At 41.4% G+C, this 24,369-nt stretch overlaps 1 pseudogene; it reads right to left on the minus strand.

Annotated features, from left to right (window-relative positions):
- Positions 1–9,751: 9,751 nt before the first annotated feature.
- Positions 9,752–10,988, minus strand: LOC129484037 (hsc70-interacting protein-like; annotated as a pseudogene).
- Positions 10,989–24,369: the final 13,381 nt, after the last annotated feature.

Genomic DNA, 24,369 nt, shown 5'->3' on the forward strand with positions numbered 1-24,369 from the left:
ACCCCTGCCTACCAGGTTCAAGCGATTCTCCTGTCTCAGCCTCCCAAGTAGCTGAAATTACAGGCACCCACCACCATGCCAGGTTAATTTTGGTGTATTTAGTAGACACGGGGTTTCACCATGTTGGCCAAGCTGGTCTCGAACTCCTGGCCTCAAGTGATCTGCCCACCTCGGCCTCCCAAGGTGCTGGGATTACTGGTGTGAGCCATCACGCCCAGGCTGTTTTTATATATTTAACACTTCAGTTTAATTTCTGTTCACATAATTCCCATGTTTGCCTGGAATCTGGTTTTGGCTCTATATTCAAATGTATTTTATGCTTATATGAGATTTTTTTTGTCATGGAATAACCATTTCAGAGTTCTTTGTTTTGATTTATCTCCACGTGGAATTTTGTTATCAGTAGTTTTTTCAGAAGTGCTTATGTGTCTGTATTCTTTGATTCATTTCATGTGTTTGAGTTATTTTCATGTCTGTAGCTTTTTGCTTGAAGGCTTCTTAGAGAATGTCATGCTCATGGTCACACATACTTTCCCTTAGAACTTTGATGGTGTTCCCCCTTTTCCTTTTTCTGGCATTGAATGATCTTGTGGAAAAGTCTGGGGCAGCCTTATTTACTGCTATTGACTGTATGCTGGGGGAAAAAATCTCTCTTTATCTGTGTTCATATAACTGGATTAGTTTAGCTAGACTGGATCTTGATGTTCAGTGATCTGGGCGATTGAGATTATGTATATAAAAAATTGATGTTCATAAAATGCTCAGCACAGAACCCAGTATGGGGTCAACAAATTATGGCCTACAGGCCAAATCCAGCTCACAGACTACAAATAAAGTTTTACTAGCACACAAACATATTAGTTTATGTATTATCTGTGGCTGCTTTCCTGCCTCAATGACAGGGCTGAATAGCTGTGACAGAGCCCATATGGTCTGCAAGTCCTAAAATATTTACTATCTGTCCTTTTACAGAAAATGTTTATCAGTCCTATTCCCCAACACACATGCTCACTCCATCCTATAGAATCAGGAAAAACTGGCTATTGAAAGTGACTTTACATTTCACTTTCTAGTCGAATATGTTGTTTTCTGCAAAAGCAGTTTCCATAAAATCTAGACATGTGCTCCACCAACCTTAACCACTTCCAAAGAGAAGTTCACCTGCATTATGTGATGTCCATATGGTATGGTATTATCTTTTGAAGACAAGGCCACATCTGTGTTCAGAGACTCATCCACAATTGAGGCATAATATGTTTTAATTTAAAGCTATATTCAGAAACTTTCCCTGTTACTGCCACATGGTCAGATGGCCCATGCCCAGTTGCAAATAACCAATCAATATCAACAACATGGTTGTAGCGCTTCAAAAGTGGGAGAAGAGAAGGAAAAAAAAGTGATTTTTTTTCTAGTAAAACCCAAGAAAATGCCATGATAAGTCTATAAAAGGTGATTTTGAAATGGTCCATATTTTAAGAGTTTCGCTGCTGCTGCAATGACTTTGAAATGCCCTTGAACTGGACTCATCGGGTCCTTCCTCTTGGGGAATGGGCAGCTTTCTACATAAGGAATACCTGTAGAGATTATTTCTGACTCTGTGAATTGCCATTCTGTATTCACTAACTCTCATGTACCAATTTGGGAAGAGTGATGAGGGTGGTGAGATAGGAGAAAGGATTAATAGTCTGCTTTCTAGTCACTGGGAATGTTGAAAATAGATATTTAGCAGACGGTGAGATAAGGAATCTCCACACTTTATGTGTGTGTACATGGAAGATATTATCAATATATCAGGCTTTCAGATAGCCACTTGCCTTAGGTCAGTAAAAATTAGAGGCAGACATTTTATTTAACTCTGCGTTATCTCCTCTTTGCAACCTGAAGTAGACATAGGTTAGTTAACGCAAAATATTATCTTAGGGTGGGCACATACTTGTAATTTACATAAAAGGCTGAAATACACCTCATTCTATTTCCTTGCCCAAAGATGGAGTAAGCATTTATAAACTTCCTGCGAAACATTACCGCCTTAGAATCAGCAGACCTAGAATATGTGAACTTGGCCAAGTTTCTTAACCTGCTCTGTCTAGTTTTCTGATCTTTAACAAGAGCTAACCTTTGTCAAGCACTGACTGTGTGCCAGAAATGGCTGTAAATGTTTTCCATGCATTTTCTCATTCAATTCCCACAACTGCTTAAGGTCCATATTTTATATATATATGTATTATATATATATATGTATAATATATATGTATTATATATGTATAATATATATGTATTTATATATGTATAATATATATGTATTATATATATGTATAATATATATATATATATATATATTTTTTTTTTTTTTTTTTTTTGAGATGGAGTCTTGCTCTGTCACCCAGGCTGGAATGCAGTGGTATAATCTTGGCTCACTGCAACCTCCTTCTCCCAAGTTCAATCCATTCTTCTGCCTCAGCCTCCTGAGTAGCTGGGATTACAGGCAACCACCATCACACCCAGCTAATTTTTGTATTTTTAGTAGAGGTGGGGTTTCACCATGTTGGCCAGGATGGTCTCGAACTCCTGACCTCAAGTGATCTGCCCACCTCAGCCTCCCAAAGTGCTGGGATTACAGGCATTAGCCACTGCACCTGGCCAGGTCCATACTATATTATGATGCCCCCTTGCATGAGGAAACTGAGGGATAAAGTGGTTCAAGCCATTTTAAGAGGTAAAGCTAGATTTGAACTTGGCAGTCTGGCTCCAAAGTTTGTTCTGCCTCTTACTGGTAATAAGATTGTTAAAAATATAAAAAGAAAAATTGAAGAATATATTTTTTATTATGTTCTTTATATATAGTAAGCATGCAATGAATGGTAATAATCTATATGATAGTGATGATGACTGTGATGAAAAGAATAAAAAAAAACAAGGTAACTATGCTAGGTGCAGTGCCTCACGCCTGTAATCCCAGCACTTTGAGAGCCGGAGGTGGTGGGTCACTTGAAGGCAGGAGTTCGAGAACAGCCTGGCCAACATGGCGAAACCCTGTCTCTACTAAAAATACAAAAACTAGCAGAGCATGATGGCATGTGCCTGTAGTCCCAGCTACTTGGGAGGCTGAGGCACAAGAATCATTTGAATCCAGGAGGCAGAGGTTGCAATGAGCCGAGATCACGCCACTGCACTCCTGCCTGAGTGACAAGGCAAGACTCCGTCTCAAATATATATATATATATAATTAAAAATTTTAAAAAGGGCGATTTAGAAAATACATTATTATAATCCTTGAAAGGGCTTCTGGCCCCAAGCAAACCACTCTCCTACTAGAGAGAGGGATTTCTTAATTTGTGCATAGATCTGACTTGGGACAAAGATTATCTGCTCATACCACAGTGTTGATGAAGTTCAAAGTAGCTGAGGCTACCATCACATCATAGTTCTGGTTTTTGGTCTTTGACTACTGGGCTTGTGTTCAGCCTTTGTCTTTTGCCAATCTCAAGATCAGGGATGATTCTCATGTATTCAGGTGGACTTCTGTCTTGGCCCTAGTAGGCAAATGGTGAAAAAGAGCCCTGGGAGAGAAACCAGAATCTGTGAGTTGAAGAGGGGGAGGCAGGGAGAGCCAGTAAAGAGAAGAGGTGAGATCCAGGCAGTGACAAAGAAAGGCTTTGGCAGGAACTGTGAGTCAAAGGAGATGAAAGTTGGGATAGGGCACATAGCAAAGGAGATTGCCCTACTTCTGAAGAGTAGGAAAAGACCAGAAGAATCGAAAACCAGGACTTGAACAGATATTTGTACACTCATGTTCACAGCAGGATTACTCACAAAAGCCAAGAGGTGAACACAACCCAAATGCCCATTCACAAAAGATTGAGGTCAATGCTTTTCTCACTCCCGGAGACACTGGACTCCAGGAAAGGTGTTGATTGATGTGGCTGCAGTATTGCCACATCAGCAGATGAATGGATCAGCCGATGAGTGGATCAACAAGATGTTGTAGATACATAATGGAATATTATCCAGCCTTAAAAAGGAGGAAATTCTGACACATGCTACAAAATGAATGAGTCTTGAGGACATTATGCTAAGTGAAACCAGCCAGACACAAAAGGGCAAATACTATGATTCCACTCATATGAGATATCCAGAGTAGTAAAAATCACAGAGACAGAAAGCAGGATGGTGGTTGCCGGGGGCTGGGGGAAGGGGATATGGGGAGTTATTGTTTACTGTCATGGTCCCCAACCTTCCTGGCACCGGGGATTGGTTTCGTAGAAGACGGCAGGGGTGAGGAGATTGGGGGAATGGCTTTGGGATGAAACTCTTCCACCTCAGATCATCAGACATTAGTTAGAGTCTCATAAAGAGCTCACAACCTAGATTCCTGCATGCGCAGTTCACAACAGGGTTCACGCTCCTATGAGAATCTGATGCTGCCGCTGATCTGACAGGAGGTGGAGCTCAGGTGGTCATGCTCACTGGCCCAGTTCCTAGCAGGCCACGGACCAGTCTGTGGCCTGGGGTTTGGGGACCCCTGTTTAATGGGTACAGAGTTTCAGTTTGTGAAGATGAAAAACTCCTGGACACAGATGGTGGAGGTGATGGTTGCCCGATAATGTGAATGTACTTAATGTCACTAAACTATATATTTTTAAAAATGGTTAAAATGATAAATTTTATACTATGTATATTTTAACACATTAAAAATAATAAAGAAAATCTCACAATAAAAAAGGGTGAATATGAATGACATGACTTAACTATAGCAGTCACCATTTAATGCACATCTATTACATAGATTTATGTTTATATATTCAGTAGTGGTGGCTGGGGTGAAGAGGAAACTGGCTAAATGTATAGAATTTCTATTTTTGCCAACTGAACCAACCCATTGGTCAGAAATGGGACCTATCATTTATTCCAGGGAACTATCACAAAATAACTCCGGACAGAGCTATTTTAATTGACTGTTGAGCAAATGGTGCTCATAAAAGTCAACTGGTGGGCAGCCCTGCCTTCCCACCAGTCAGACTCCAGAAGGCACCATGGTGGCCAGGGGACACCTGCTGGAGGGTCATCACTGGATTCTTGATGACTGGAGCTGGTGCGATTAGATCAGCAGGGAAGTAGGCCAGCGGAGAAGCCACTTACTGGCTTGCAGAGACTTCAGCTGGGGTGCAGAAGAGCAGGCGGTGCTGCCGGCCGTGTATCAGGACACAAGTGCCTTCTTATGCACCAGTAAAAGTTGTGAGTATCGCAAACGTTGCCTAGAAACCAAATCACAAGACTTCCAGTGACTCTGGCAGGCTCCCTAGTGTTGACAAATCAGGGCATCACAGGACTCTAGTTTCCCTACAATTAAGCAGATAATTAAGAAATAAGAACATATTTTTCTGATATAAATTGATAAATTCTAGTTGGTTATGTTAGCATCAGAAATAAATTGAGCAGTAATCTGCAAAGGATGTTATTGCATTATAAAAATAAAGATCTGTCTCCACAACCAATCAATTCAGCAGATATAGACCAACAATCAAACTGTTAAAAATGACTTCTATAAATTACCCAGAGTTCTGTCTAATGGTGCCAGAAGCAGCTGTGATACAATTTAGGGCAGATATAACCATATATCGAGAGTGCTTTTTCATTCTGATACTTTCCGTTCCCTTCAAAGCAGTTGTAGTAGAGCCCATAGCTTTGTTTAGTGCACTCATGTGAAAACAAAGTGTATTTCACTCCATGGGTTAGCAAAGTCATTTTGGCAGGAATATATGCATTTAATATGGGAAAAATAATTCAATTTTCTTTCTATTATTTCAGCTACAAGGTTGCAATATATTTAATTCTTCATTAAGCCCTCTGGCTTGCAAGGAAGTTGCTGTTCTTTATGAGCTGCCGTACTTCTTTCAAATGAAGGTGGAAAAGACTCACCAAGGGAGAGTTAGAATCATGTATTTTTCAGTCTTGTCTAACAGCCGTTTCAATGAAATCAGAACAATTTAGTACCTTTTCTTAATACCTGCAGCATTCGAAAATTCAGTCTGTCCAAACTTTGATTGGTTAATGCCTAATCACCAAGCTGCACCAGGATCTGTCGGTGGCCTTTTTTTTTCCTTTGCATATTCATGTCAGCTGAAAAAGCAGTTAAATGCTGGCTGAACTGAAAGCAATTTTCCCACTTGGGAGCCCTGGCACAACAGGAATCCATCTTTAATATAACAGTTCCAAACTTAGTTCTTCCACAGAGGTTTTGTCTAGTAAGCTTCGATGGTGCCCTAGCTGAGACATGGTTTACTCACCAGACGCAATTAACAATGACAGCAAAAACACAAACAGTAGCCACCGGACTCCCACTGGGTATTAAGTTCTTTCCTCGGAATATGAGACACCAGGAGACACATCAAGATAAATAAACATGGTCCCTGCCCTCAAATAACTTACAATATAGTAGGAAAGTGGCTAAAAATTTGAATGGTTTGAGAATAACTAAGTGGACACAAATTAGGGTCGGTCTCGGGAATGGATCTGCTGGGTAGAGGTGGACAGGCTCTGCACAGGACATTGTGGAAGGTATAGAAGGATCGGAACAACCTGGTTGAAGAAAAAATTTCAAATAATGGCTGATAGCATAAGGTGAGAGAAAGAAGGAAATTTAGGGGCAGGGGAAGGAGAGCATAGTTTGAGGGGTGCTGGAGTCAGGGACAGCTTTAGAGAGGCATGAGTGGGGACACACTAAATTTAACATAGAAATGGTGCTCAACAGTCAATTAAAATCTGAGTCTGGAACTCAGGAGAAAAGTCAAGAATAAAGATAAAGATATAGGCTGGGCGTGGTGGCTCACGCCTGTAATCCCAGCACTTTGGGAGGTTGAGGTAGGTGGATCACCTGAGTTCAGGAGTTTGAGACCAGCCTGGCCAGTATGGTGAAACCCAGTCTCTACTGAAAATACAAAAAATTAGCCGGGCAAGACGGTGTGCGCCTGTAATCCCAGCTACTCAGGAGGCTGAGGCAGGAGAATCGCTTGAACCCAGGAGGCGGAGGTTGCAGGGAGCCGAGATTGCTCCACTGCACTCCAGCCTGAGTGACAGAGCGAGACTCCATCTCAAAAAAAAAAAAAAAGATAGAGATGTAGAGGTTTTGCTTCTTTTGGAGGACTGGTCAGATATGTTGTAGAATGTCCTGTTTTTTAATACCTGTTTTAATACCTGGAGCACTTGAAAATTCAGTCTGTCCAAACTGTGATTGTCCATTAATGACTAATCACCAAGCCATGCCAGGATCTGTCGGTGGCCTTTTTTTTCCTTTGCATATTCATGTCAGCTGAAAAAGCAGTTAAATGCTGGCTGAACTGGAAGCAATTTTCCCACTTGGGAGCCCTGGCACAACAGGAATCCATCTTCAATATAACAGTTTCAAACTTAGTTCCTCTACAACAGATCTGTTGTAGAAGAATCCTGTTTTTTTTTTAATTGATGCTTAATAGTTGTACATATTTATGGGGTACATGTGTTATCTTGGCACATGTATACAATGTATACATTATAGCAGGAAAATTGGGATATCTATCACTAGAAGTCCTATTTTTGACTCTCAAAAATAGTTAATTTCTTGCCTGATAGATACTCATTCTGAAATTCTCAATGGACACTCCCCATCCTTCAGTATAATGTTTGGATAGAAACATTTTGATAACTACTAATTGGTCCTTGTACTAGAGATTTTCTGGTTGCACCTCCAGATCCTCTCTCCGTTCTTCTCCTTCCTGCTTTTGCCCGGGGAGGCTGAGCTCTGTGAACGGCATCACCTTGCCCACTGGCTGCTAAATGGTTTGGACAACGGGAGACACAAATGAGAGAGAACAGCCCGGAGGAGAGTGAGGTCAAGGTGCACATTTATCGTGAATCCCTCTTCGCCTGGTCATGGTGAATTGGCTGCTTCTCTGTACAGCCACTTGCTTCAGGTGGCAGTCAACACTCTCTCTACTTGCCAGTCTGGCCTAGAGGTAGTGAACAGCTCCTGCTGTTGTTAGCCTGTGGGAACTGACACTATCCCTTGTGAGTTTCCCTAAACGCTGCCTATTCTTTTTAAACAGTGCTTTTGGTAAGCTTCATTAGCTTAACTTAATGAAACTCTTCTCAATTACCTAGTCTGAATCCACTATGTCTTTTCTGACATGACTCTGAAAGAGTCTTCTGCAAATACTGATTGATTGATTGATCGACGATATTATCCGATCTCGGTTCTAATATACCTTCCTTTAAAAAGTTCTAAAACATAGTAATCACACTTGGGCTGATCTGTTTTCATGAAAGAAAGTACTTAAGATAGTTTTCTCTAATTTAAATATTAATAGGAAAATGGTTAAATAAATTATGATCCATCTCTCTATATGATTCTGAAATTTTTTTTTTGAAAATTTATCATTTTCTTTATCATTGGAGGGGAGAGAAAGAAAGCAAGCAGAGGTGGGGATATGGTTACACTATTTAAGAGCTGAATACAAAGACAATGAGTCTTTCATAGTCTCAACAACTCCACAATGAATAACTGTGGATTATCTCATTTATAATTCACATTGGATAAAAAAAATTGGTTCCCCTCTGTGTATATCAATTTAATTCAAACCTTATCTTTAGAATACAAAGATGAATACTACAAGATAAACTAACTGCAATAGGTATTTTCTAAGTAGAAGAGCAAACACCAAAGGGAATCCCTCTTTCCAATGTCTTCTGTCTTCTGATATGGCAAGATTTTGCCAGAATGGAAGTCTAACACTTAAATAAGCATTCTCTTGGCCAAGTAAGAAACTGCAGTTGTGGGTATTACCCTACAATTACCATATGTTTTACATATTAAATTAAACTCAGCATTAAATATGCTTGTATAATTATGCTGTTAATGATGACAGCAGTGATGATGCTGGTGGAAAAAGCCTGTCTTTAGCCCAAGAAAAGTAAGGGAGAAAAATGTAACAAGCAGAAAGCAAACACAGAGTTGGGCAATTTTTGACTAGGAAAGAGAATTTTAAGCATAGAAATATAAAAAGAAAAGTACTCCCTTATTTCCCTTACGTGGAAATAATATGAAACACTTATTAGATACACTGGACAACAAGAGAACTAAGTACTCCAACTCTACTGCAGCATTACAAAAAAAATCATCCCTTCACCACAGTGTAAGATTTAAGGGCAACCTGCCCAAGGATGCATGTTATATCAAACACAGCAAGATTGCTGCTGCCCTGCCAAGTACTTCCAGTCCCTACCCAGGTCCTACTGAAATACAGGTGGTCCCAATTAGTTTTATTGAAATAAATCTTTAAAGAAAAAGATAAAGCATTTAAAAAGACAAGTCAAAATGCATCAGGAACCACATATCCAACACAAACTTTATCCTCAAATAAGTTATGTTTGCCTCGCACTAATAACTTTCATTTGACTCAAATTAGAGCAGTAATCTTCCATATATAAGTATATTCCCTGCCCAATAATTCAAAGAAAAAAATCCAAAATGATTAGTAAAGAAAAATATAAGAATTAACAGACCCTTTAAATTTGTTTTAAATATTTTGAAGATTTAAAAAGTGTTTAAAGTTTGTAATTTCTAGTAGGAAAACATTATCTGAATGAATACCTTAATGGCAAACCACTGTAAAATGCTTCAGCTGCATTTGGGGGAGAGGGGTAGGGATTATCTTCAAAGCACCCCAGCTCTCTTGATGAGAAGGTCAGAGGTACACTGGTTTGTATTATTGCGACATCCATAAGGTGATCTAAGTTGCTTTTTCTTCAGCAAGGGCTTTATTTATCAGAAGGGCATTACGCTTGACCTCCAAATTTGGCTGACAATTTACTGATGAGATTCATAACCTTTGGATTGCTCTGGTATTTTGACGTATTTGCTGGATTCTGAGCCACATCCTGGAAGGCCACCATAACTTCTGGATCCTGCATGGCTGCAAGAACCTCTTGATCACTAAGAATTTCATTGAGTCCAGGGATTCCAGCCATTCCAGCCATGCCCCCTGCCATTCCAGACATTCTTCTGGGAAAATTACCAGGCACTCCCCCAGGAAAGCCACCTGGAAAAGAGCCATACTGAGCTCCTGACTGTCATCTGGCTTCTTCCTCCCTCTGGCCTCTCTCATGCTCTTCTCGAGCCTTCTTAACTCGTTATATTCTTTCTTTGATCTCTCGCTCTTCACGTTTTCTTTCGCTCATACTTTCTCCCATGTTCTGCAATTTTCTGTGCCCTAGGTTGAACTTCTTTCAGCATTGCACTAGCATCTTCATCATAATCCAATTTATAGGCAAGGGCAAGATCATGGGCTGCTTCTTCCCAGCGGCCTAGAAGTCTGTGTGCTTTCCCCCGCCACTTGTAAAGCTGAGCTGAATCAGGATTTATTTCAATGGCTCTGTCACAGTCTTGAACGGCAGCATTTGGCTTCTGTAATTTGACGAAGACACTGGCCCTCTTGGCATACAAAATGGCCAAGCAAGGATTCAGCTTGATGGCATCTGTGAATAAGTCAATGGCTTTCTGGAGTTCACCATCATTTAGGACTTCAATAGAAGCCACTTTTTTATCATTTGCCTGATCCATCATCTCCTCCGTTATCTCCGCATTTTCATCTCCCATTTCTTGAGGAGCATCAGTGTCTGGTTCAATCGCACCTTCTTTATCAATTTCTAGATCACTTTCCTCACTTCATGGTTTATCTGCCTTTAAGTCTTCCTCCACCTTCTTACTATCAGATTTTTCTTCCTTGGTATTTTCTTCTGAGTAGCAGGTGGTACTTTACCTCCCATGCTCTCCACCCACTGCCTCAGAAGCGCATTTCCTCGGTGTGCAGAACGCTCAGATCCTGCTTACACATTTTCACAAAGGCCCGAAGCTCGTTCACTTTGCGGGGGTCCATGGTAGGGAGGTGGTGGGCGAAGCTGGGGTGCTGCGGCCCGGTTCCAGGCCCAGGCACTGGCTCGGCGTGACGGCGCAGAAGGGGCTGAAATTTTTTTTTAAATGAGACAATTGGCCAGGCACGGTGGCTCATGCCTGTAATACCAGCACTTTGGGAGGCCGAGATGGGTGGATCACCTGAGGTCAGGAGTTCGAGACCAGCCTGGCCAATATGGTGAAACCCCGTCTCTACTAAAAATACAAAAAAGTAGCCAGGTGTGGTTGCAGGCCCCTGTAATCTCAGCTACTCAGGAGGCTGAGGCAGAAGAATCTCTTGAACCCGGGAGGTGGAGGTTGCAGTGAGCTGAGATCACACCACTGCACTCCAGCCTGGGCAACAAGAGCTAAACTCTATCTCAAAAAAAAAAAAAAAAGAGAGAAACAATCTTACAGGTATGGACATAGAAATATCTTTAAGACATATTAAGTGGAAAAAAAAATGACAGAAGAATAGGCTCAGTATAACCCCATTTATGAAAACAACATTAAACAAAATAAAACTATACATTTTATATAAACTCTTATGAACACATGGGCCTTCAGACTCTAGCCCTACACTTTTCCCTTGCCTCACCCCCTCTGATATTCCCACCTCGACGTTGCACTTCAGGTCAGCAACTACATTATGCACTTGCTGAATTAGAGTAGGCGCTCAATGCTTGTGGGATAAATGAAAGAATTGCAATTTTCAAACATGTCCTTTACTTTCAAGACTCCCTCTTAGTGTTTGTCCCTACTGTTCCGTGAGCTTAAAATGCTGTTAACCCTTCCCTCAGCAATTGTGATTTAGTTAGTAGTCCTCTAGCATATACTATATTCCACTTTATTTGCAAAATCTTCCCAAACCCCTTCAACTAGAATTTTCTGGCCCTCCTCTGCTTTTCTAGAGCAATTTATAACTTCACCTGAGCACTCAGAACACCTTGCTTTGCAATCAAATCCAGTTTCCCCTATAAGATTCTAAGATCCTGGGGGAGCTTTGGCAATTTTGTATTCCCTATACTCAGCATAATATCTCACACATAGTAGTCACTCGGTGTGTTACCTTTAATTAAGGTTAGGATCCCAGGGGCCAGGTACACCAGACCAGGTAGAGTAGAATAGGTACAATGCCTATTGTAGGTTATTAATTGAATGTCTCCAAACAAAGTAAATTGATTAATTTAATCATGAAATTGAGTGCCATCCTACTTTAAATAATTTACTCTAAAACTTCAGGCAATTTAAATCTAAGATGGAAAGCAGGTGGAGAGTGTAAGAGCCTATATAAGACAAATTTTTCTTCGTTGAATATCAAAGGGCCTCAAGGAATGATCTGGCCTGCCAATGCGGGAATGGGCAAGAGAGAAGTATATAGCTGAACAACCTTCTCTCTCTTCTCTCCCGAGGAACAAACATATTTTCCCGTCAACTTTAGTAGCAGTTGCCCCCTGTGGATTTCCCAATGAATCAGAAGCTGCCTCCGCACAGACTCCTAATCTACAACTTGTATTTCTCAAATCTAATTTATTAAAAACTCATTTATTTTCGACAACACCAGATTTCTGATTAACTCCCAGCACCATGGGTTATTTAATGCAGTGGGTTTCATTGTCATTTCTGATTTCCCTAAGTGCTTGATTGATAGAAGCTATCATGGGCTTAGTCTGTCAGTGTATTGTTCCTTTGTCAAGTGACAACAAAAAACTTTATTAATGAAATTGCTGGTGTCTCCTAAATAAGGTAGAAACCCAGTATGGCGTTGGAGACCCAGAGATGTTAGACTTTCACTAGGGCAACTAAAAATCATGCCTGGAAGCTTCACTGAGATACAAGGCAGATATCCCTATCTATGCTCCACCTGGAAAAGTCTGGCAGAGTCCACAGTTGTGTTTTCTAATTTGGTGTCAAGGAAGAAAGAGGTGTATTTTCATTTTGCCTTTTGATAAGGGTGATGAAATGCACTGAAGTAGGTTCAGAATGATAAATCAACTTTAAATGTGAACAGCCTTATCTTTTATTTGTTTTTATAATTTTTCAGACCCATTTAAATCTTTGAGGAGAGTAACCCTTAGAATACAAGATAGAGTTGTTAAGCCTCTAAAATAAAATATGATGGTGAGCGATGGCTCATGCCTGCAATCCCAGCACTTTGGGAGGCTGAGATGGGAGGATCTCTTGAGCCTAAGAGTTCGGGACCAACCTGGGCAACATAATGAGACTTCATCTCTAAAATAATAATAATAAAATAAAATAAAATAAAATAAAAGCAAGAACTGTTGCCATGCTGTTTGTGTAGCTAATCCCTTCACCTGTCTTCTGGACTGAGATTGCTTCCTCAACCCAATCATAGACTTGAGCTACCCACAGATGTGAATTAGGTGGAAAAGCTGCCACAAAAATGTCAGTAAAGGGGAAAGAAGCAGGAGCAGGTCTCCCACATATTAGCAAAACATCTTCACAATTTAGTGTTCTCAGTTTGCTGAAATATAGCAGATCTCCCTTATAAACCTTCCACTGCTGTCTTTGGTGCTTTATCTTCCTAGCTAGACAAGGACCCTGGATGGAGGAGAATTGGTCATTCAGTGGAAAGTCCAATCGCCTCCCATTTCTCAAACATGAGAACAGACAACTTCCTAATCAGTTCTTCCCTTCTGAACATCTCCTTCCACAACCTTCTGTGACTGTAGCCCAGAGATTTGGATTAATTTTTCCCTTTAGCGTCGCGTCTGACAGCTGAGATGTTGTGATGTTTACGAACTGTTCAGTCAAAGAGATTATATAGCACCTTGAACAGCTTAGAGGACACATACTGTGTAAATCTAAGCACTAAGAAGTCAGGAACCTGAGAAGAAAGCATAATTCAGGATAAGTCTCCCAATACCTTCCCATCACCTCTACTTGTCTCCCTGGGTGAAAACTCTAAGAGGGTAAACTAGAGAATAAGGCACAGAATCCAGAGTTCTTGAGATTTCACTTCCCTGGACCCTTTTATTGAATATGAACAAGCCCACTCATGGGCAATCTCTTACATATAAATACTACTTTTCTGACACTGTAAGAAAGGTGAGCCCTTTGAGATATTTCTCAAGAGGTATCTATAGTAATTTATCTACTAACATTTGTATGCAAAGACGTGTATTTACTGAAGGACTACATTTAGGATTAATGGGATCTTAGCACCGTTTACAAAAGCTGTACTTAAAATTATGCTACCCCCATTTTTCCCTAAGATCGATGAAATTTAAAAGCTAATAATTAAGATGGTTAAGACATGGGGTGTGCATGCTTTTTTACATTGTTATACATACGTTGGTGCAAACTCTATGGAGGGCAGTATGAGAACATTTGTAAAATTAAGATGTGCAAGCTGGGCACGGTGGCTCACGCCTGTAATCCTAGCACTTTGCGAAGCCAAGCTGGGTGGATCACCTGAGGTCAGGAATTCGAGACCAGCCTAGCTAACATAGTGAAATCCTGTCTCTACTAAAAATATAAAAATCAGCCAGGTTTTGTGGTGGGTGCCTGTAATCTTAGCGGCTTAGAAGGCTGAGGTAGGATAATCGCTTGAATCCGGGAGGCAGAGGTTGCAGTAAGTGAAGATCATGCTGCTGCACTCCAGCCTGGGTGACAGAGTGAGACTCCATCTCTAAAATAAAATAAAATAAAATTAAATTAAATTAAATGTGGAATCAGAGATTTTTCCATTTTAAGATGGTAGTGAAAAGATTTTTTTCTGCTCCTGCTCCTTTTAGGAAATTACCCCAAACCAACAAGTTTGATGAGAAAAAACCTGCAAATTTCATAATCCATGAAATTAGGAAATATTTATATGAAAATGAATGAAAGAGTTTAAAAAATGATGTAGCAGAGTGAAGGTAGCCTGTATTGTTAATTAGTGACAGGATTTTTCTTTTTCTTTTTTTTGAGACAGAGTCTCATTCTGTCACCCAGGCTGGATTGCAGTGGCACAATTACAGCTCACTGCAGCCTTGACCTCCCAGGCTCAGGTGAGCCTCCCACTTCTGTCTCCTAGGAGGCTGGGACTACAGGCACATGCCACCGTGCCTGGCTAATTTTTGTATTTTTTTTGTAGAGACAGGGTTACACTGAGTTGCCTGGGCTGGTCTTAGACTCCTGGGCTCAAGCGATCCACTTGCATAGGCCTCCCAAAGTACTGGAATTATAAGCATGAGCTACTGCATCCAACCAATGACAGGATTTGGGGGTTTTTTTTGAGACGGAATCTTGCTCTTTTCCCCAGGCTGGAGTGCAGTAGCACAATTTCGGCTCACTGCCACCTCTACCTCCCAGATTCAAGCAATTCTTCTACCTCAGCCTCCCAAGTAGCTGGGATTACAGGTGCACGCCACCATGCCTGGCTAATTTTTGTATTTTTAGAAGAGACAGGGTTTCACCATGTTGCCCAAGCTGGTCTCGAACTCCTGACCTCAGGTGATCTGCCTGGCTCAGCCTCCCAAAGTGCTGGGATTACAGGCGTAAGCCACCGTGCCCGGCCAATGACAGGATTTTTAAGATACTAAATGCCACAGAAAGTGAGGGTTAAGAAAAGGGCTAAAAGTTGAGAGATTTATTAAAAGTCTATATGAGGAGCAGAGAATACCCCACCCTCTCCTGAGCGGCCAGGTGACTACCCCTCACATAATCCATACCAAGAAGGATTAAACCAGCATAGCTCCAGACTCAGGAACCCCAGCCCAGTGAAAGGCAGGTAATAGGCACAAGGCTAAAAAAGATCAAGTGTAAAGTGAATAGTGAGACCCTCACTGCATGCTCAGCTTCCAGAACACTGGGAACCAGCCTTATCGCCATGGCCTCCTCCTTTTCCCACCACCCTCTACCCAAAGAGAGCAAATTGTAGAATTCTTCTCCAGAATAACTGAATATCCAAGAGAAATACCTAGAGATACAGATAGCTGTGAACTCTACCAATAAAAATCAAGCAGCCTGCTACTCCACTCATCTACAATGAAACCAACAAGCTCAAACCATACAAATGGAATTTTCAATCAGCTCTTTGATGGCTCCTTTTTAAATATGAACTGACAACCAGGGATCACTTGACATTTAAGAAAAATTTTCCAATGTAAAAGACTCTAAAACACACACAAATCTGTGCATACGTATGCACACACAGAAAAAAAGGAACTAGGAAGAAACAAAGACAAGGTAGGTAGCAAAAAAATATTTTCAAAAATTAAATCTAATTGATATTCTTAGAAATAATGAAAATATTAGCTCAATAGGAAAAGATCAGGAACTATATAAAGAATAATAAGAGAAATGGAGCTCTTAAAAATTATAGATATGGGCACAGTGGCTCACAACTGTAATCCCAACACTTTGGGAGGTTGAGGCAGGAGGATTGCTGGAGCCCAGGAGTTCAAGACCAGCCTGGGCAACGTAGGGAGACCTTATCTCTACAAAAATTTTTTAAAAGTTAGCTGGATATAGTGGTGCATGTCTCTGGTTCCAGGTTCTTGGGAGGCTGAGGCAGGAGGATTGCTTGAGCCCAGGAGGTCAAGGCTGCAGTGATCTGTGATTGTACCACTGCACTCCAGCCTGGGCAGCAGAACGAGACCCTGTCTCAAAAAAATTTTTTAAATATTAAAACAGAAACTTTTAAATGTTTTTTCAATAAAAGGGTAGAAGAAAGAGTTTAAGAAATCTCCCACACTGGCCGGGTCCAAGATCCTGTAATACATGGCTCATGCCTATAATCCCAGCTCTTTAGGAGGCCAAGGCAGGGGGATCCGTAGAGCTCAGGAGTTCGAGACTAGCCCGGGCAACATGGTGAGACTCCATCTCTACTTAAAAAAAAAAAAAAAAAAGCATGGCATGGTGGTGTGCACCTGTGGTCCCAGCTACTCTGGAGGCTGAGATGGGAGTATCACTTGATCCCAGGAGGCAGAGGTTGCAGTGAGATGAGATCACGCCACTGCACTCCAGCCTAGGTGACCGACAGAGCGAGACCCTGTCTCCAAAAAAAAAAAAAAAAAAAAAAAAGAAAGAAAGAAAGAAAAGAAATCTCCCACAGAGTATAACAAAGAAACAAGGAGATAAACCTTAGGAGAAACTTAGAGGTTCGAACCAAGAGATTCAACATCTGATTAATGAATATTCCAGAGAGAATAAGGAAAGTAAGTCATGGAGAGGAAGCTATCAAAGAAATAATTCAAGAAAAGTATAGAACATGAGTCTCCAGATTAAAAGAGCCCTAAAATGTTGGTACAAAGAATAAAAAGCACCCCCACCAACGGACATCATTGTAACATTTCAATACATCAGAAAGAAAGACCTTGTGCTGATCAGAATGGCATCAGTGGTCAGAATGGAACTGGACTTCTTAAAAGCGTTACTGTAAATTAAAAGATAGATGGGAAAATGTCTTTACAATTCTAAGGAAAATCATACTCTACCTATATCGAGCCAAACTACCAACTATGAGAGTAAAATAAAGACATTTGCCTGTAGAAAAGAACCTACACATATTACTCCTCATTACCATTTTCAGGAACCTACTATAAAATGTACTCCACGGAAAGGATTAAAACAAGAACAAAAAAAAAGATAGGGAGCAGGAAATTGGGGGTCAAACAGGGGAGAGAGAGATAAAGAGAATTATTAGAATGATGGTAAAGGCCAGGTAGCCCGAAGAGCAGCAAGTCCAGAGAGCAACTGTCAAGTTGGAGCAAGAGAATGGGAGGTTCGAGGGGAAAGAATAAACTGATTGATTATCTGATGAGTGTTATGGCATGAAAAACAGCATAGAAAACTGGATTGAAAGGTTGTTGGAAGAAAAATTAGATATTTAGCCCCCCCCACCCAAGAAAGTAAAAACAGAAAATGAAAAATATAAGGCAATCATTAACACCAGGGGAATAAAATGTTCAAGAAAGGAAACAACCATAGTATACTACTTGGCAGACAAATGAACAAACTTTGCACAGTCATAATAATGTAATGTAAATACAAATGTACATATAACCTTAAACTGTGGTTCAACCACACTGGGAGTCTGGAGGGAGGGGGAAGGGGTATGTAAGAAACCTAGATATTTTCACATAATATGAAATCAATAGAAAATATCAGAATGGATAAACTGAACATTAACGGTAGGAGCACATGACGTAGAAATATGGTGAAAACCAGAAGAAACAAAAGGGTTGAACGTGAAGGAGCTGGCATGTGGGAAATCAAGAAATAGTGGGACAGGGGACTGTGGTTTTTAGTTATAAGGTTTATAGCCCTGTTTAATTTTTAAAAATTGTCTACCTGTGATAATTTCATGAAAGCATTTGTTTAAAAATAATAATGGGATTATATGATATGATCTTTAAATGTTTTTCTTAGCTATAAAAGACACTATTGGCTGGGTGCAGTGTCTCACACCTATAATCCTAGCACTTTGGGAGGCTGAGGCAAGAGGATGACATGAGTTCAGGAGCTTGAGAACAACCTGGGCAACATGTCGAGACCCCATTGCTACTAAAAATACAAAGAAAAATTAGCTGAACGTGGTGGTGCACACCTGTGGTCCCAGCTACTCAGGAGGCTGAAGTGGGAGGACTGCTTGAGCCCAGGAGGTGGAGTTTGCATGAGCCAAGATCACACTACTGCACTCCAGCCTGAGTGACACAGCAAGACCCTGTCTCCTATAAAAAATAAAAACTTTGTTCTAAAAGAAAAGGGCACTATTGAAAATTTCCAAGGAAAGAAACCTCTTGAAATAGGAAAGTATGAAAAGTAACTAACAGGTTAAAGAAATAAATGCTTTTTTCTGCGTATGCTTCTTTTTTTCTGCTCTTATGCTAATTCCATAAGCTTTGGACTAGAAAAGAAAATGTTTGTACAGTAGCTGTAGACTGGAAAAGAAAATGTTTGTGTGATTAGAACCTACATCTGAACTTGGCCTAGGTTAACTTCCTGAAGAGTAATTTGAAAGAACACAAACAGAAGAACTACTCGGCAATAAAAGGGAACACATTTCTGATACCTGCCACAACATGGAGGAATCTTCAATGAATTAGGCTAAGGGAAAGAAGCCAGCTCCATAAGACTGTATAATGTGTGATTCTATTTATATGACATTCTAGAAAAGGCAAACTATAGGGATAGGAAACAGATCAGTGGTTGCCAGGAACTGGAGGTAGAGTATGGGGTTGACTCTGAAGGGGCTCTGGAAACATTTTTTGAGGTGATGGAATAAGTCTATTTCTCAGTTGTGCTGGGGGTGGAGCAACTATACATTTGTCAACTTATGGAACTGTACGCTAAAAGGGATGAATTTTATTTTATGTACATTATCTCTCAGAGAGAGAGAGAAAGGAAGGATATGGTTTCCAAAGTAGTTTTAGCTTTACAGATTGTCAAATGAAACTAAAAAATATCCCACCTCCTTGGGCCTCTTCTCACTGTACTGGGTGTATCATGAAGACCCCAAAAGACCTTCTTTCCCAGATGTACCAGTTGGGATAGGAAGCCCCAAAGTGTCGTGCACTAGTCTATATTAGCTTCATGATCAACACAGTTTTTCTCAGAATTTTCTAAAGGCCAAATATTAAAGAATAAAAACATCTCTATGGTAGATTTTGAAAACAGCCACAATTATTCCTCTCCTTGAACCCACATTACTTTGCAATATGCTTTTGCAGCTCCTTCCCTCAAGAGGAAGAGTCTAGTTCTCCACCCCTTGACTCTGGGCTGACTTTGTGAATTGTATTACCAACCAAATATGGTGGAGGTAACTTTGTGCCACTTCTGAGCATAGGCCTCGAGAGACCTTGTGGGCTTTCATGAGTTCACTTAGAGCCCAGACTAGCTACCCAGTGAAAGATCCCAAGCTGGTCTCTATGAGACAAGTCTGGCCCAGTCACCCTTGTCACCACAGCTAATAGCTTGCCAACTTCCAGACATGTGAGTGAGGCCATCCTACACCAGGAACCTCCAGCAAATCCACTGGCTGACCACGGACACATTAGCATCCAGTCAGGTTCAGCCAAGCTTGGCCCAGATGAGCTGAGTTACCCAGCTGATCCATAGGAACAGAAACAATAATAAATGGTTGTTGTTTTAAGTCACTAAGCTTTGAAGTACTTTGTCATGCAGCAGAACCTAAGTGATACAACATAAAAAAGAACACACTTTATGTAAAAACATAAAAGGGAGGGGCAGGAAACAGCTCACCTAAGTGTCTTTCTACTACTAGATATTTTTGACCAGGGATAAGTCATAAAATAAATGACTTCTTAAAGTTGCATAAAATAGCATATTGCATTGTGAAAAAAAATCAATTTTGCTTGCAGGAATTTACTCTGTAGGTATACTCACATTGGTGTGCGTATTATTAACTAAGTGAGCCCTGATCTGCCTAAATAAAGTTTTATTGGAACACAGCCTCAGCTATTCATCTACATATTCTCTACGACTGCTTTCACACTACCATGGCAGAGTTTAATAATCTTGACAGAGAATGTGTGGTACACAACGCCTAAAATAGTTACTATCTCGTCCTTTACAGAAAAAGTTTGCTGAGCGCCTGGTCTAAGCCAGTGGATCTGGAACTTTAGCGTGCATCAGAACTACTTGAAGGACCTGTTGAGACACAGACTGCTGCATCTACCTTCAGGGCGTCTGATTCAGTCGGTCTGGATAGGGCTGAAAATTTTGCTTTTCTACTTCGGTCTCATGACCCTCAAATTGCCCTGTGGAGGCAACTGCCTGTTCTATGACCTCTGTAAGCTGGTTACACAGGCTCCTCAATCCACACCTAGGTGCAATTTAGAGAAGAGTTCAAAACAGCATCGCTGTGCCTTCCATGCACTGAGCATTCTGCTGAGCTGTAGGGTTGAGCTCACAGCTCCTGCTTTGTCTTTTAAGTGAGACATTTCGTCTTTCCTCCCAGGCATTTGGAGGGAGAGCCACAGAACCTGGAAAAGAATGTTAAGAACTGGATTCAAGTTTCTACTGCACTGTGTGCTTGTGTAAGTCAGTTTACCTCTGATACTACGGAGATAATAAAATACTCTTCCAGGCCAGGCACGGTGGCTCACGCCTGTAATCCCAGCACTTTGGGAGGCCGAGGCGGGCGGATCACCTGAGGTCAGGCATTCGAGACCAGCCTGACCAACATGGTGAAATCTCGTCTCTAATAAAAATACAAAATTAGCCAGGCGTGGTGGCAAAAGCCTGTAATCCCAGCTACTCAGGAGGCTGAGGCAGGAGAACCACTTGAACCGGGGAGGCAGAGGTTGTGGTGAGCTGAGATTGCGCCACTGCACTCCAGCCTGGGCAACAAGAATGAAACTCTGTCTCAAAAACAACAAAAAAAAACTCTTCCCTACTTTCCATGGCTATTGTGAGAATTAAATAGGAAATTTTACGCAAACTACTTCATCAGTGTTAACATTTCATAAAGTTAAATTATGTATTATCATAGTAGTCTATTGTAATGTTGTAACATTGCTATTATTGGTAACGCCAGCAGTTCCAAGTGGAAGTTGCTATCAGCAGAGAAAAAGGCTTTGCCCAGAAAGAATAAACATTAATGAAATCCATCCCTGATTAAAAGGAAGGCCTTTCACCCATTATGTAGCTTCAGACGTTATTCTGCATTCAAATGTAAATATTTATCTTCATCCTTGGCAGAAGAGAAGAGTGTTCAGGACATGTGAGTTGTGTTGATAGATCCGAGTTGTCAGTCCTGGGAGCTCAAAGCAAACCCTTCCTGTATCCCCATCCAGAGCATCTCCTCAATCTTTGGGTTCCATTTTCAGCCTCCAAGGCCATGTCAGCCTCTGAGCACCTCCAGGTGCTCCAGCAACGTCTGCGGAATTGCCCCAGGAGGACACAAGGCACCAACACCTGCCCACACAGGAACACTCAGGAAATGCCTGCCAGCCGGCTCCGGGCTACAAAAAGTCATTAGCTGCTCATGACCCCTGGCATGGCTGCCGCAGGCTGGATTGAAAGTTGATGCAGATTGTAGCAACCCAGCATTACCGTCCCCGCTAGCCACCCAGCTCCCCAGACATGCCTGAGCTCACGTTTGCTGGCTGGCTGATCTCCTGAATGTCTTTGCTGCAACCTCAGCTCCGTGCTTCTCAGGGAGGTTAGCCAGAGGTGGAGGCCTGCCTATTTGCTTCATGTTTGCTCTTTAGCTGTTATTTCAAGGTCATCTTAACTCACTGGCAGCCAGGTCCCAGATTACCCATCAGCCTGGCATATGCGTCTGGTGTCCTGATTTGAAGCATGGTGCCTGTAAGTGCTTTCCCTGGCCACACTCCCCGAGGGACATATTTACTAATTCCAGTGTTTGTGGCCTCCCAGCAATTCCTTAGGCCCAGCTCACTCAGAACTCAGGTGAACCTCCACGAGAGCTCTGGGCTGGTGCCAAGAAATTCAAATCCCAACAACACACGGCAAGAAGGCTCAGAGCCCACCAGGGCTGTTAGGTAGCCTTAGGGGAAACAGCTGTTGTCTAGTCCACAGGGAGGTGGAGGCTCCTGATCCAGCCTTCTTAGGAAGTTCTGTGCCTCCAAAAGTTAGACTGCATATGGCTTCACCCTTAGAGGCACTAACAAGTTTGTACTGATGATGTCAGGGCACTCAGTCAGCTTCTGATTGATAGTGTGTGATCTTATCTTGGAATGAGGGAGTCAGAGGGCTGCATCTGGTCTTTCTTCTGCCACCAGTTTACTCTGGGGTCTCCCATAAGTCACATCACCTCTCTAGATCTTGGTTGCTTTCTCTAAAAAAAATGAAGGAGGAATTTGCATTAAGATTTCTAAGACTTCTTTGAGTGCCAAGGTTTTATGATTCCCTTGAACTCTAGGGATGCCATTTCTACCCCCTCCCCCAAATATATACACACTCATAAAGAATGCAAACAATTTTTAATATGAATACAAGCAAAATGTAATAAAGAAGGCAAATTTGCTGCCCCAAATTTGCATAATGTATTCTCAAGCCAAGCAGAAATGGCATTTGAGTCGTGCGCTGTTTTGAATTATCTGCACCACTGCACCCCTGCATTTGTGCAGATAATTGGAAGGTGGCTATATATGGGGCAGATATACAGTTGTCCCATATGGGTCACATCACAATAGCATTTCTCGGAGTTGGGGTTAATGTGATTAACTCAGTTGGTGGAGTCCAAGGAAGACCATGAGTCAGATGTCTGCAGTTTTATATACAGAAAATTCTCTTTTCAGATGTCCATAAGTATATCCCTGATTATAAAAGGAATAAAGAGGGTAAGAAAATGCACGTGTTAACTAAATTCTGAATCAGTAGACTCTTGCATCCATAAATTTTGGTTTGTGATCAAAGTGACTCCAAAGGCAGGTAACATAATTTGTCACTTTATTGAGGCATAAGCTTGAATCACCTGTGGCAGGTGACAGGTGACAAGAAAAAGAGTTACAGATGGTGATGACACCAACCCAGTCTCAAGATAGCCACGCAGCAACTCAGCCTTGTCCTCATAGGCAGCAACACATGCAAACACTGTAAAGAAGTGCTTCACTTGGACGCTTTAATAAAGCTTAAAAGGCTATAAGCTTGTCTGAAGATATGCAAAGGAAATACGTGATTTGGAATGCAACTCTGAAGAAAGCTTGGACTCTGTACAAATGCTCCCATTCACTTGAATTCAGAAATGTGAACAGGTTCTCGTGGTGAGGGTCTCAGGGACTACAGAGGTAGACACAAGAAGCTGTCTTAGGAGCTTGAAAGGGGTGGTTTTAGGACAAATACAACAAATTACTACTCAACAAAGCAGGTAGTAAAGAAATGAAACATGTTGCCCCTGCAGGCAATATGGGCTGAAAATAGAAATAGGTTCAAAAATTGCTTTGGATAAATTCAAGACCTATAAATCTACAACAGAGGTTTCCTTTGTAATAGGAAAGCTAGGTCTACTTGGCACTTGACAGAATAGGTGTGCTCGATACAAATCGTCCTTTTTGCCACTCTCAGAACCACGGCTGCTACTGCCCTCTGCTTTTTAAGTGCAAGGGACTGTACGTGCATTCTCTTGTTTAATCCTCACAGGTACACTGTATCAGGTGTGATGGTTCCCATTGCAGAAAAGAGGAAACTGAGTATTGCACAAAGCTCCTGGGTTGACTGCTGAGCTCTCACAGTCTCATCCCCCATGCGACCACATCTGGATCTTGTGATCCTGCTCTCCTTCCCGTATTGCCAACTGATACATGGACAAACCCCTGACCCAACCCAAGGTGAGTCAGTCACATTCTGTCTCCAAGAAATGTGAAGTGAGAGTGCACAGATGTGGGGCTGTGCCCACTGATGGCAGAAATCCAGATGAAGAATATGTCCCTGGAGAAACTGTAACCCTCGTACCTTGATGGTGGGAATGGGAGATGGTGCAGCCACCATGGCAAATAATTTGCTGGTTT

Source organism: Symphalangus syndactylus, chromosome 6 (assembly GCF_028878055.3).
Source record: "Symphalangus syndactylus isolate Jambi chromosome 6, NHGRI_mSymSyn1-v2.1_pri, whole genome shotgun sequence".
Classification (NCBI taxonomy): domain Eukaryota; kingdom Metazoa; phylum Chordata; class Mammalia; order Primates; family Hylobatidae; genus Symphalangus; species Symphalangus syndactylus.